Here is a 13,056-nt window from a genome sequence, read left to right as displayed (position 1 = left end):
ACTGCAAACCTACCAAGACATGGCCGTCCACCTAAACTGACAGAGCGAGCAAGGAGAGAACTGGTCAGAGAAGCAGCCAAGAGGCCCATGATCACTCTGGAGGAGCTGCAGAAATCCACAGCTCAGGTGGGAGAATCTGTGCACAGGACAACTATAAGTCGTACACTCCACAAATCTGGCCTTTTTGGAAGAGTGGCAAGAAGAAAGCCATTGTTGAAAGACAGGCATAAGAAGTCCCGTTTGCAGTTTGCCAGAAGCCATGTAGGGGACACCGCAAACGTGGAAGAAGGTGCTTTGGTCAGATGAGACCAAAGTTGAACTTTTTGGCCTAAATGCAAAGCGCGGGGCGGCACGGTGCTGTAGTGGTTAGCGCTGTCGCCTCACAGCAAGAAGGTCCGGGTTCGAGCCCCGTGGCCGGCAAAGGGCCTTTCTGTGTGGAGTTTGCATGTTTTCCCTGTGTCCGCGTGGGTTTCCCCCACAGTCCAAAGACATGCAGGTTAGGTTAACTGGTGACTCTAAGTTGACCGTAGGTGTGAGTGTGAATGATTGTCTGTGTCAGCCCTGTGATGACCTGGCGACTTGTCCAGGGTGTACCCCGCCTCTCGCCCGTAGTCAGCTGAGATAGGCTCCAGCTTGCCTGCGACCCTGTAGAACAGGATAACGCGGCTAGAGATAATGAGATGAGATGAATGCAAAGCGCTATGTGTGGCAGAAAACTAACACTGCTCATCACCCTGCACACACCATCCCCACTGTGAAACATGGTGGTGGCAGCATCATGCTATGGGGATGCTTTTCTTCAGCAGGGACAGGGAAGCTGGTCAGAGTTGATGGGAAGCTTGATGGAGCTAAATACAGGGCAATCCTGGAAGAAAACCTGTTGGAGGCTGCAAAGGACTTGAGACTGGGAAGGAGATTCACCTTCCAGCAAGACAATGACCCTAAACATACAGCCAGAGCTACAATGGAATGGTTTAGATCAAAGAATATTCATGTGTTAGAATGGCCCAGTCAAAGTCCAGACCTAAATCCCATTGAGCATCTGTGGCAAGACTCGAAAATTGCTGTTCACAGACGCTCTCCATCCAATCTGGCTGAGCTTGAGCTATTTTGCAAAGAAGAATGGGCAAAAATTTCAGTGTCTAGATGTGCAAAGCTGGTAGAGACATACCACAAAATACTTGCAGCTGTAATTGCAACAAAAGGTGGCTCTACAAAGTATTGACGCAGGGGGGCTGAATACTAATGCACATCACATTTTTCAGATTTTTGTTTAAAATTTTGAAGACCATTTATCATTTTTTGTTTCACTTCACAATTATGTGCTACTCTGTGTTGGTCTATCACATAAAATTTCAATAAAAAAAATTAAGTTCGTGTTTGAAAAATGTGAAAAAGTTCAAGGGGTATGAATACTTATTTTTCAAGGCACTGTACACACCAGGGTATTAGGCAGAAAAAGAAAATTACCAGTCAAAAATAATATTTTATATAATCCTGATGAGTGCTGCAGGCGCGAAGACGAGCGCCGCAGGCACGAAGTCCCTGTAGGGGGGTCTGGGGGCATGCCCCCCCAGAAAATTTTTGAAATTTAGACTTCATTTCCTGCATTCTAGGACATTTTCAGGGTGAAATGGCGTGTAATTTTTGATCAGAAATATTGCATATTTTTACTTTTTATTTTTTTCAGTTTCACTCCTGAATGTATCAGATGTATGTATGTATGGTGTTTTGATTTGGTAACAAAAGTGAAAAGAAAATAAACAACAATGAATTGTATATAATCTTTTGATCTAGTTACAGTATTGAATAAAAAAAAACCCAACAGTATTCTATTTTACGTGGCACAAATTAAATCGCAGAATGTCTGTCACTGACTGTCATCCATAATATTTTGACCAAACTACTCAAAAATTAAAATTAACTTTGAAAGAACGGGAACTGAGTTTCTTTGGTTTACACAAAGATTACAGATGTCTAGGGGCCTGCAAGAATCGGTCTGCTGCTGCATCAAAGTCAAATTCCTGATGATCTCACTTTTCGTAGCTTTGTCTGATAAGCTGCTCCAGCCTAACTATACTTAATTTTGTTCTCAACTTGGTTTTGATCCTGTTCTGAACAGAAAAGACTCGCTCAGCCTCTGCATTGCCAACAAACACACACATTGCCATTGACATGAGGTGAAACATGCTTGGATAGAGCCGCTGATTTGGCATGTTTGGACCTCCAAATATCTTCATCATGAGCTGAGTTGGTCTTGCAAAATGACCCTCTTCCTGCCATTCATCATCACCATCTGTTGAAAACCTGTTCTGGTATACTAGTCGCTTGAAGACAAGAAATTCTCCTCTTGCCTGGTCAGCATCAACAAGAGCAGCAAACCTTTCCCCATCTCTGTTGTCATGATGTGCACCATAATGGGCCAGGAGGGTTTCAAGATGGTTAATGCCCCATAGAGGAAGGCCTACTTCGATGGGATAGGCACTGGGGTCAAAGATTTGCATGGCATCCAGCAGATCCACACGAGGAAACCTTTGCCTGATGTTTGCAAGGAGGTTTTCAAGTATCTGAGTCCTTGCTGCTATGAAAGTTTCCCTCTGGCCTTGCCTCTCGCCTCTTCCTGGTGCTTCTGACAGTACCTGACCCTTGTATGAGCCGTGTTCATGAAGCATGTCTTCCATCTGATGCATATAAACACCATCATTGGCCTGATAGTCCTCTAATATTGTGAGGCAGTTTTGGAGATTTGTCCTGATGGACCCAAATGACACATCTCGGTATTGGAATAGTTTACTGAGGTGATTTGTGGCAGCCAAAATGTCTGCCAGTAAATTTAACATTGCAATAAATTTGTACTGAGACATGTGGTTTTCAATACTGGCTGCTGTCAGATCACCTTCAGCAGCATGTTGGCCAACCATGATCATTAGGGGCTCATAGTTGCGGATCAGTGCAACAACTGCCTCATCAAGACATAACCACCTTATCTCAAAGAGACGCCGAAATTTCACTGTGTCACTCTCAAGTATTGCTGCAACATCCTTAAATCTTTCTAGACGATTAGGGGAAAGTTGGATATACGTATAAACTGTGGATATCATAGTGGTAACAGCCTGTGCCAGCTGAATATCCTTACATGCCTGACTCACTGACAATGCCAATCTATGGCAGACACAGTGCACATGTACTGTGAAGGGGTTGAGGTTTTTCATAAGCCCATTGAGACCATTCTGAGAACTAGCCATGGAGCTTGCTCCATCCGTACCCAGGCCAACAACTTTCCTAATTGGCACTCCAAAGTGGTTTAGGCTGGTTCTAATTGCTTCCAGTACAGTGGCAGCTGTTCCATCACGTACAGAAACACAAGATAAAAATGTGGTCTTTGGTGTAGCTGACTGCTTTTGAATATACCGAACAACAATCACCACATGCTTTTCTTGTGCTCGATCAGTGCTCTCATCAACTCCAATGCCCACAAATGGTGATTTTCTGAGATCGGTCTTGAGATTTCTTTCTAGGACAAAGTTGAGGCATTCAAGAAGCTGGTTAAATATATCTGGGCTATCATGGGTAGCATTCGCACCTTTCTGAAGATGAACTGCATCTTTCACATCAATGTCATGAAGGAAGTGGAGAAGACTACTATATTTCTTATTAGCTATTTCTTCAACCGACAACCAGTGCACTGTTTTTAGAGCTAATATGACTGCAGCTTTCCTGGTCTGTGCGGCTTTACTGAATCCCACCAACACTTGGCCTTGTTTAGGATCTGCAGCTGCCACTGCAGCCAAATGACCTTTACTCTTGGCATGGTCCTCAAGGGTCTTGAGCCTATAATTTTGTGTTCCAGAGCTAAGAACTGTATAATTCTTGCACTGTCGACAAATTGTACAGAACATGACATCAGATGACATATCATGTTTCACCCATGGAAATGTTGTGCACCAAGAATCCTGAAACTTTTTAGCATAAACTTTGGCTGTCTTGGGTGTTGTAGTTTTAACAGGAGCAGTGTGTATTTCAGTTTCAATTCCAGATGAAGACACACAGGTGATAGCAGGATCTACCTGCTGTTCCTCAAGCACAGCTTCCATACATGTAGCTGATGACTGATTAGCTGCGGACTTATGAGCTATTGGTATATCTGGTAGTATGTCTGTTTCAATTGGTGTTGAGTCTTTAGAATGGCATGCCTGTACTTCACCACCTCCATCAGTATCCAAGGCCAAATGTGCTGTAACGCCTATTTGGGACTGATGGTTCTGCAGTTTTCTGAAATATCAAATGTTGTACTGTTAGGGCCTACAGATATTTGAAAACTGCACCTCATTTTCCAGGTGAATACTTTGAGTCCTATGTTATTGTATTCTCAGGAATACAGCCACATACCCCCATGAAACCCCCTTGTTAATCAATGTATCACACATACCTTTTCTGTCTTTTTGTGGAAAAACGAATCAATTTTTGTAACATTCAATTTGGGGCGTTTGTTGGGATTCATCTTGATCCAGAAGAGTGAGTCAGCAAAAAAAATGTGGTTCTCCCGCCAAGAAAGAGGAAACTACAACGCAGGGTGTTTGGCAATTTTCGACCAATCAGAATTCGCGATTTATTCAGTCCGCATGTTACAAGATTCAGTGCGGGCCAAAATGGCGGAAGCGATGAAATATTCTGATTTTTCATTTCAAGTTTTCAGTATTTTTCGTATTAAACTGTGTTTTTTATGATTTGTAAATGATGGCGGAACATAACTGGATTTATCGGATGACGTGGGAGTATTCATGTGCAAAAATTTTCGGCATTATCGTCCGTTTCAGTATCCGTCTGTGTGTATACTTTCCCGTTGAAATCGGCAATCGCCCGTCAAATTTACGGGTGAACGGGTCTCTGCCTAATACCTTAGTGTATACACACACACACACACACACACACACACACACACACACACACTTTTATATATATATATATATATATATATATATATATATATATATATATATATATATACACACACACTCTGACCTGTTTGTAGTGCTCCTTGGTTTTTGTGTTGCAGAGTTGGGGTCCTTCCAGAACAGGGTGATTTATACAGATATCATTTGACACGGATTGCACACAGGTGGATCTTAATCAACTAATAATGTGACTTAGGAAGTGAATTGTTTAGACCAGCTCTTATTTTGGGGTTTCATACAAAAGGGGGTGAATACCTATGCACACCCCAGATTTTTTTTCATCTTATTGTTTGTCTCTTAATAAAACACTTTTTTTCACCTTTAAAGTTGTAGGCATGTTGTGTAAATCAAATGGTGCTAACCACCCAAAAATTCCATTTTAATTCTAGCTTATAATGCGACAAAATGGGACAAACACAAAGCGGGATGATGATGATGATGATAATAATAATAATTTCAATTTATATAGTGCCTTTCTCAAAACCCAAGGTCACATTACAATTATAGGAGGAGAAAAAAAATAGTCCACCAAATAGAGGTCACAATGTCATTCCAATGGTGTAGCAGCCACAGTTCCGCCAAAAGGCGCACGAGAACGAGTCCCACACGGCCAGCACAGCCACCGCGCCGCTGGCAGGTGGGCAACATCACTCGGAACACCACGCCATGGATCCACAAAGCGAGCACAGACGCATCGCCACGCAGAGCACTGGTATGTCCCAAACCGCCTGCACAGCGGGATGAATACTTTTGCAAGAGTGTTTGTGTGTGTATGATTCTCACACACACACACACACACACAGGCACATACATATATATATATATATATATATATATATATATATATATATATATATATATTAGTGTGTGATGCAAAATATGCAGTCATTTAAGAAAGTGAAAATTTAATATATTCTGGACTCATGTAAACTGATGTTTCAGCTATTTTTTTTCTCTTAATTTTGATAATCATGGCCTACAGTTTAAAAAAAAATCTCAAAATATAGAATTTCATTTTGAGTTTGAGTAAAATGGTATAAATACCATGTATCTCTTGATATAAATACTGTGTATCTCTCAACATGCAACCACAATGATTGGGAAGACTGCTGACCTGACAGTTTTCCAGGAGACAATCGTTGACACCCACCAAAAGGAGGGGAAACCGCAGAAGGTCATTGCTGGAAATGGTGTACAAGCTACAGCGATGACCCCAGCTTTGAAAGTATTGTCAAAAGTTGACTCAAGAACTTTGGCGCATTTCACAAGGAGCTAGTGTCTGTGTATCAATAGCCACCACATACAGACGTTTTCAGGAAAGAGGCTACAAATGTCACATTCCTAATATCAAGCCAATCCTGAACCAGAGACAACGTCCGAAGTGTCTTACCTGGGCTAAGGAGAGAAAGAACTGGAATTGTAGCTCAGTGGTCCAAAGTCCTCTTTTCATATGAAAGTAAATTTTTGCATTTCATTTGGAAATCAAGGTCCTAGAGTCTGGAGGAAGAGTGTAGAGGCACAGAATCCAAGGTATTTGAAGTCCAGTGTGAAGTTTCTGCAGTCTGTGATGTTTTGGGGTGCCATTTCATCTGTTGGTGTTGGTCCACCATATTTTATCAAGTCCACAGGCAATTCAGCTGCCTACCAGGAGATTTTAGAGCACTTTGTTTTCAACTGCTGACGAGCTTTATGGAGATACTGATTTCCTTTTCTAGCAGGACTTGGCACCTGCTCACAGTGCCAAAACAAGGACCAAATGGTTTGCTGACCATGATATTACTGTGCTTGATTGGCCAGCCAATTTGCCTGATGTGAACCCCACAGAGAATCTATGGGGTATGGTCAAGAGAAACATGAAACACTCGACCCAAAAATACAGACGAGCTGAAGACCGCTGTCAAAGTAACGTGGGCTTCAATAACACCTCAGCGGTGCCACAGGCTGATTGCTGCCATGCCACACTGCATTGATGCAGTAATTTGTGGTCAGGGAACCCCAACCAAGTATATAAATGAACCTGTTTTTTCTGTATTGTGAATCTTTTTTGAATGACCTTGGGAAAATGCCCGGCACCATGCTGGCCGATCAGATACTGGGTGTGGAGCAGACTAACCCAGACTCCCAAGTTATTGTTCTTGGTGATCTTTAACAAAGGTGTGAACTACCAAAATACAAGCAGTTTGTTAAATGCCCGACCAGAGAGGAGAATATTTTGGATAACTGCTATACTACAGTCAATACTGCCTATTATGCTGTCCCCTGCACTGCACTGCACTGGGCCACTCTGCCCATGTCATGGTCCACCATTCTGGAGAGAGATTTTAACAAGCTCTTTAAGAAGCTGAATCCCCACAAAGCAGCAGGTCCGACTCCGTCTCACCATTTACTCTGAAGCACTGTGCTGATCAACTGTCTCTGGTGTTCACAGACATCTTCAACACCTCACCGGACACATGCCATGTGCCAGCCTGCTTCAAGGCCTCCACCATTATCCCTGTCCCCAAAAAGCCAAGGATCACAGGATTAAATGACTACAGACCCATCGCCCTGACTTTTGTGGTCATGAAATCCTTCGAGCGCCTTGTACATTACCATTTCAAGGCCATCACTGACCTGCTCCTGGACCCCATGCAGTTCACCTACAGACCCAATAGATCTGCTGACGATGCTGTCAGCATAGCTCTTCACTTCATCCTCAAGCACCTGGACTCCCCAGGAACCTATGCTAGGATCCTGTGTGTGGATTTCAGTTCTTCCTTCAACACCACCATCCCGGCTCTTCTGCAGGACAAGCTGTCCCAGCTGAATGTGCCTGACTCCACCTGCAGGTGGATCACTGACTCCCTGTCTGACAGGAAGCAGCACGTCAAGCTGGGGAAACATGTCTCTGACTCCTGAACCACGAGCACCAGATCCCCCCCAAGGCTGCATCCTTTCTCCTCTACTCTTTTCCCTGTACACCAACAGCTGCACCTCAAGTCATCAGTCTGTCAAGCTCTTCAAGTTTGCATATGACACCACCCTCACTGGACTCCTCTCTGAAGAGGATGAGTCTGCCTACAGGTGGGAGATTGACCATCTGGTGTCCTGGTGCAGGCAGAACAACTTGGAGCTTGATGTTCTAAAGACAGTGGAGATGACTAGACTTCAGGAGGAGCTCTGCCACACCCTCCCCCATCACCCTGTTTGACTTCCTAGTAACCTCTGTGGAGTATTTCTGTTTCCTAATCATCCAGGACCTTAAGTGGGGGATGCATACCTGCTCTCTCACCAAGAAAGCACAGGATGTACTTCCTGCACAGTTGAAGCTCAATCTACCGAAGATAGTGGTGTAAAAGTGCACCATCATTATCAATGAGTTCATCCTCATCCATCACCATCTGGTATGCTACTGCCAGGGACAAGGGCAGACTGCAGCGCATCATTCATTCTGCTGAGAGGACTATTGGCTGCAACCTTCCGTCTTTTCAGGACCTGTACAAGTCCAGGACCCTGAGGAGAGCAGAAAGGACTGTGGCTGACCCCTCTCACCCTGGACACAAATTTTTCAAACCACTCCCCTGTGGAAGGAGGTTGCGGTCCATTTAGAACCAAAACCTCATGCCCATAAGGCCAGCTTTTTCTTCACTGCAGCTGGCCTCAACAATAAGGTCCAAGACCCCCACTGACTCTAACCTCACTCCTCTCAGTCTGTGACATTTAATACGTTTTGTCTCTGAACTGCAATTTTTGCACATTCCAAGGCCATGTCATACATCTCCATTCTGTGAACCTTTTATTGCACATTCTAGCTCACACTGTACAGCTTGGTTATTGACTTGATTTAGCCCACTACATACATTCTCTTCCTTTCAAGAGAAGACTCTTGTGATGTCTCGTCTCTTCATCATAATCGTGACCTATTTTTGCACATTCCGGACATACTGTACAGCTTGGGCTTCAACAACTCATGCACGTAGCCCTTAAATGTGTCCACTTTTCAAAATTGTATATTTCAGCTTCTTCTATTTCTTATTCTATGTAGAGTGGCAGCTACAATTATCGACACCTTAATGATCTTTTGGCCATTGCAAAAGTAGAAAAGACTTTCAGTACATAAATTGTGCATGAATAATTACTCAAACTTCCACTGGGGGGGGAGAGTTGATTCTCGATTACCTAGTGTCTCAGATGACTTGACACCGTTCCACAATTATCGGCACCTTTGTCCACAGTTATGGACACCGTTCCACAATTATCAACATCCAGATTATTATTATTTTTTTTAAATCGGTATGTGGTATTAAGTTAACAAAACAGTTATTATTTAAAATTTGTTTTACAAAGACTTATATTTAGTGCAAAATATATTTTGTACTAAATATATTGATGTCGGTGCTTACATAAATGAAGTAATTCTTGTGTTTGTAAACAAATGAACTGATGTTTAACCTGTCAAATCTTTTTGTTCCACTTTCTACCCACTTTAAGTATTTTTGTAGATCACATTTTGTTCATCATTCATTGTTTGTATTAATTTCTAGTTTTGTAGTTTACCAATAAATGTCAATAGGCAATTGACATTATAACCACATGAAAATCCAGGTCAAAGGTTGCATGTCATTCTTTGAACCAAAATATAAAATGTTTACTGATATTGTAATCTGTGGTAAATATTTACAGCAAACTGCAAAAAAACATTTTCTGAATGGAATAAAGAAATTGAACATTTCAAATGCGAGTTGTGTGTTGTTTTTTTTTATAAATATGCTAGGAATTTAATTCTGGTCTAATTCTATTTATTGCAATAGGATTCCAAATACTCTGTAAGCATTCCATTCTGTTATGAATCAGAAAAAAAAATTATAAATCACAACATATATATATATTTTTGAAGTACTTCATCAATGTTACACAAAGATCAATATATAACAGTTGTAAATGCCACTTAATTCCACAGGGTGTCGATAATGGTGGACACCAGTGAAAGTGATCACTATTATTGACACCAAATGGCAACTATCAAATGAACGAGTAAGAAACAAAGTAGGTTTTGACAAGGATATCATGGAATATCAGTGAATTTGATAAGTAAAAACATGTCCATGAACTTTCCACCGTGGTTACCTGTGATGATGACGTCCAGGTTTTCCTCAAATAGCTGATCGTGCTAAAAAAATTCCGTCTCTGGTAATGAGCTGGGTCATCAGATGACAAGATCAAAGGGCGGGGGTGTCTTCCGGTTGATTAGTTAACCAATAATAACTGTTGTAACTGAAACTTATCTTTTGTAAAATTGTTTTTTTTTATTGGTGAATTTGAAAAGGTGTTGATAATTATGGACTGTTGATAAAGCTTCTGCTCTAGTCGCAGTATTATTGCTCAAATGTTTTTTATTCTAAGATGCTTTTGGTGTTTGAAGTATTAAGTAGGACTAAGTATAAAGGCATTTGTGCAGTAAATATGCAGTCTGCAGGGGATATTATTATTTTTTCTAACTGCAACAGAACTCATTTTAACTTTTGGCTTGTGGTGTCCTGGCAGTGGTTCAGGTAATAAAACGGCATTATTATATACTACATTGTTGCCAGATGATGACTTTATATATTGCTCATGTGAACCCCATGTTGCAAATCACAGACCTCCACTTGTTGTAGCAACCTTTTCAACCATGTTAACAGTAAAAAGTGACCAAATGCGCTCCCTTTTTTTTTTTTGAGGAAACCCCCCTCCCACGCCTACGGGCCATGCAGGGTGGCCTATGGCCACCCAAAAGTTAGGGCTTTATTTTAATGTTTATAATAATATACAGACATTATGGCTGGGAAACCCATGCAACTTGTGCCAATTACAGTGGCCCCATATTACTTAATATGCATGTCTTTGAACTGTGGGGGAAACTGGAGTACCCAGAGGAAACCTACACAGACAGAACATGCAAGCTCTACACAGAAAGGCCACTGTCAGCCATGAGGTTTGAACCCAGAACTTTCTTGTTGTGAGATGATGGTGCTAACCACTGCACCACATGAGGTGTTACCTTGTTAGAGACCACTCCACAGTTTCATCTTATTCAAGCCAAACAACCAGCTCATTGAAAGACTAAAGATTTTTTTGTTTAATTTGCACAAGATGATTGTATTTGATTTTTGTATTTTTGCATTAAAAAGGTTTTTTTTTTTTTTGTAGATTGTGTACTTTATTCATACTTTGTTTGATTCCCTCATACAGTGTATGACAATGTTTAATAAAATAAAGGATTCACTGCATGCAATGTTGTTTGTTTTGCCCAGGTCAGACAGCAGAAAGATACATGCTGCGACCTGAGATTGGTCGGGTGGCGACCAACTGCAGGTGGACGCAGGCATTTTGCGTCAAATCCTTCATTGTGGTCAGACATTTTGCAAGGTGCAGAGTTTTTAAGCTGAATCTTGTCACGAGCCAGCCGGGAACATCTAGGTCCTGAGCCGATCTTTCACCCCATTCCTTGGTTTTCCCCGAGCTTTCCTCACGCTGTGGCCAGCACACCTGTCTCTCATCATCTCATCCACGACTATATTATACTGCTTGGATATTCATTTGGCACGGGATTGTCTTTGCCTCAGGATATGGTTTTTCACCCCTTTCCCCCCCTAGTTTTTGTATTGTATTATTTTGTTACTTTGCTGTGCACTGTGGAGTATTTCGCTGTTCTGTGGATATCTTTTATTGGGACTGTGAGCATGGTGTTTGCCTGACGTGGAAGTGCTTTGAACTTCTGAACTGTGTTCTTTGAACTGAGATCCCTTTCCCATTGCAGGGCTGTGTTTCTGGACTTGATCATGCTTTTTTTTTCAACCCGCGATCAATTGCTCACGTGTTGCACGACTGCCTGCCTCTACATGCGTCAACCTGCTATTTGCACTGATTGGAAATGAATCGCAGCAGAAATGCGAACAGCTCGTGATCCACTTGCATCAGCCTGCCTCTACTAAAGACCCCCTGCAACACTGCCGTTATCTGCATTGTTGTGCACGTAAGACCAGTCTTAGATGCAACTAGTTGCAGCCTGCCATCTGACCTGGGCATCAATGTGCATTTTTCTAGTGAGAGGGTCCATAACTTTCACCAGGTTCTCAAAGAGGTCCGTGACTCAAAAAAGGTTAAGAACCCCTGTGTTAGAAAATCAGAAGAGCATGTGTCTGTAGACAGAGAATGATTTGCAGCACGGGGACCATGCAAAAATTGCAGTGAGAGATACCAGACAAATGTGCCAGTAGCAAGAAATCTAAGCACTAACAAAACTTGGAAATGCACGGGAATGGAACAGGACCTTTTTGTTGGCTGAATTAGTGTTGACTCTCTAAAGTGCTGCACAGCATTAAAAAATTATGCTGTGACAAATGGCTTGTTTTATGAACCAAACCAGTGTATGTCAGTTTCATACGCCAAAAGGAAAAATCATACTGATCTGTTACCTCCTAAGCGCGGTGTGTGCCATCTCTTCGAGTAATATCAATTCTTCCAATTGAAATGGAGTAACTCCGTTGCAAATTATATGATTTGAAATTGATCATTTGAGGTTCACATTAGTCAGTCTTCATAAGCACAAATTTGCACATACTCCAGAGCACAAGTAGAATATGAATGTTTGTTTGTTTTCCTGAATTTATAGAATTTTCATGAGTACCAAATGCCACTCAAATAAGTAAAGAGAAACAGTAGTCCATCAGTTTAAGAAATTATGTGTCTTCTAATTAATAAAACTAAAGAAAAATCATTGAGGGCATGTCCAAACACCTTCTAAATGCTACTGACCACAAACAATTTACTAATAAATCCGTTTGTATTCAGAGTTACAAATGAGGCTCCTTGTTAGTGAAGTCAACTAAATAGTATTTTGCATTAAGGTAGCAAATGACCTACTCTCTGGTATTTCTAATGGTTTGGTATAATATTTTGTGAACATATGTTAAAACAAATTACAGACAGGGCAGAGCAATCCCGCATCTCTCCATTGACTTGCATTTCTTGTGAAATTAACACAGGTATTGTCTCAGTCATGCCAGCAAAGTGCAGCATGTGCACACAGTGTTATTTCATTTACTATGCATAATCCAAGTGATTGCAATTTGATAGGGCA

At 41.6% G+C, this 13,056-nt stretch overlaps 1 protein-coding gene across 9 annotated transcripts in view; it reads left to right on the top strand.

Annotated features, from left to right (window-relative positions):
* sema4ba (sema domain, immunoglobulin domain (Ig), transmembrane domain (TM) and short cytoplasmic domain, (semaphorin) 4Ba) overlaps nt 1-13,056 on the top strand; it is a 520,834-nt gene that overhangs the window by 156,387 nt on the left and 351,391 nt on the right. The window lies entirely within an intron of this gene.

Source organism: Neoarius graeffei, chromosome 6 (assembly GCF_027579695.1).
Source record: "Neoarius graeffei isolate fNeoGra1 chromosome 6, fNeoGra1.pri, whole genome shotgun sequence".
In the NCBI taxonomy this organism is placed as follows: Eukaryota; Metazoa; Chordata; class Actinopteri; order Siluriformes; family Ariidae; genus Neoarius; species Neoarius graeffei.
Note: the sequence above shows the minus strand (reverse complement) of the source record. Positions and strands in the feature narration are given on the sequence as shown.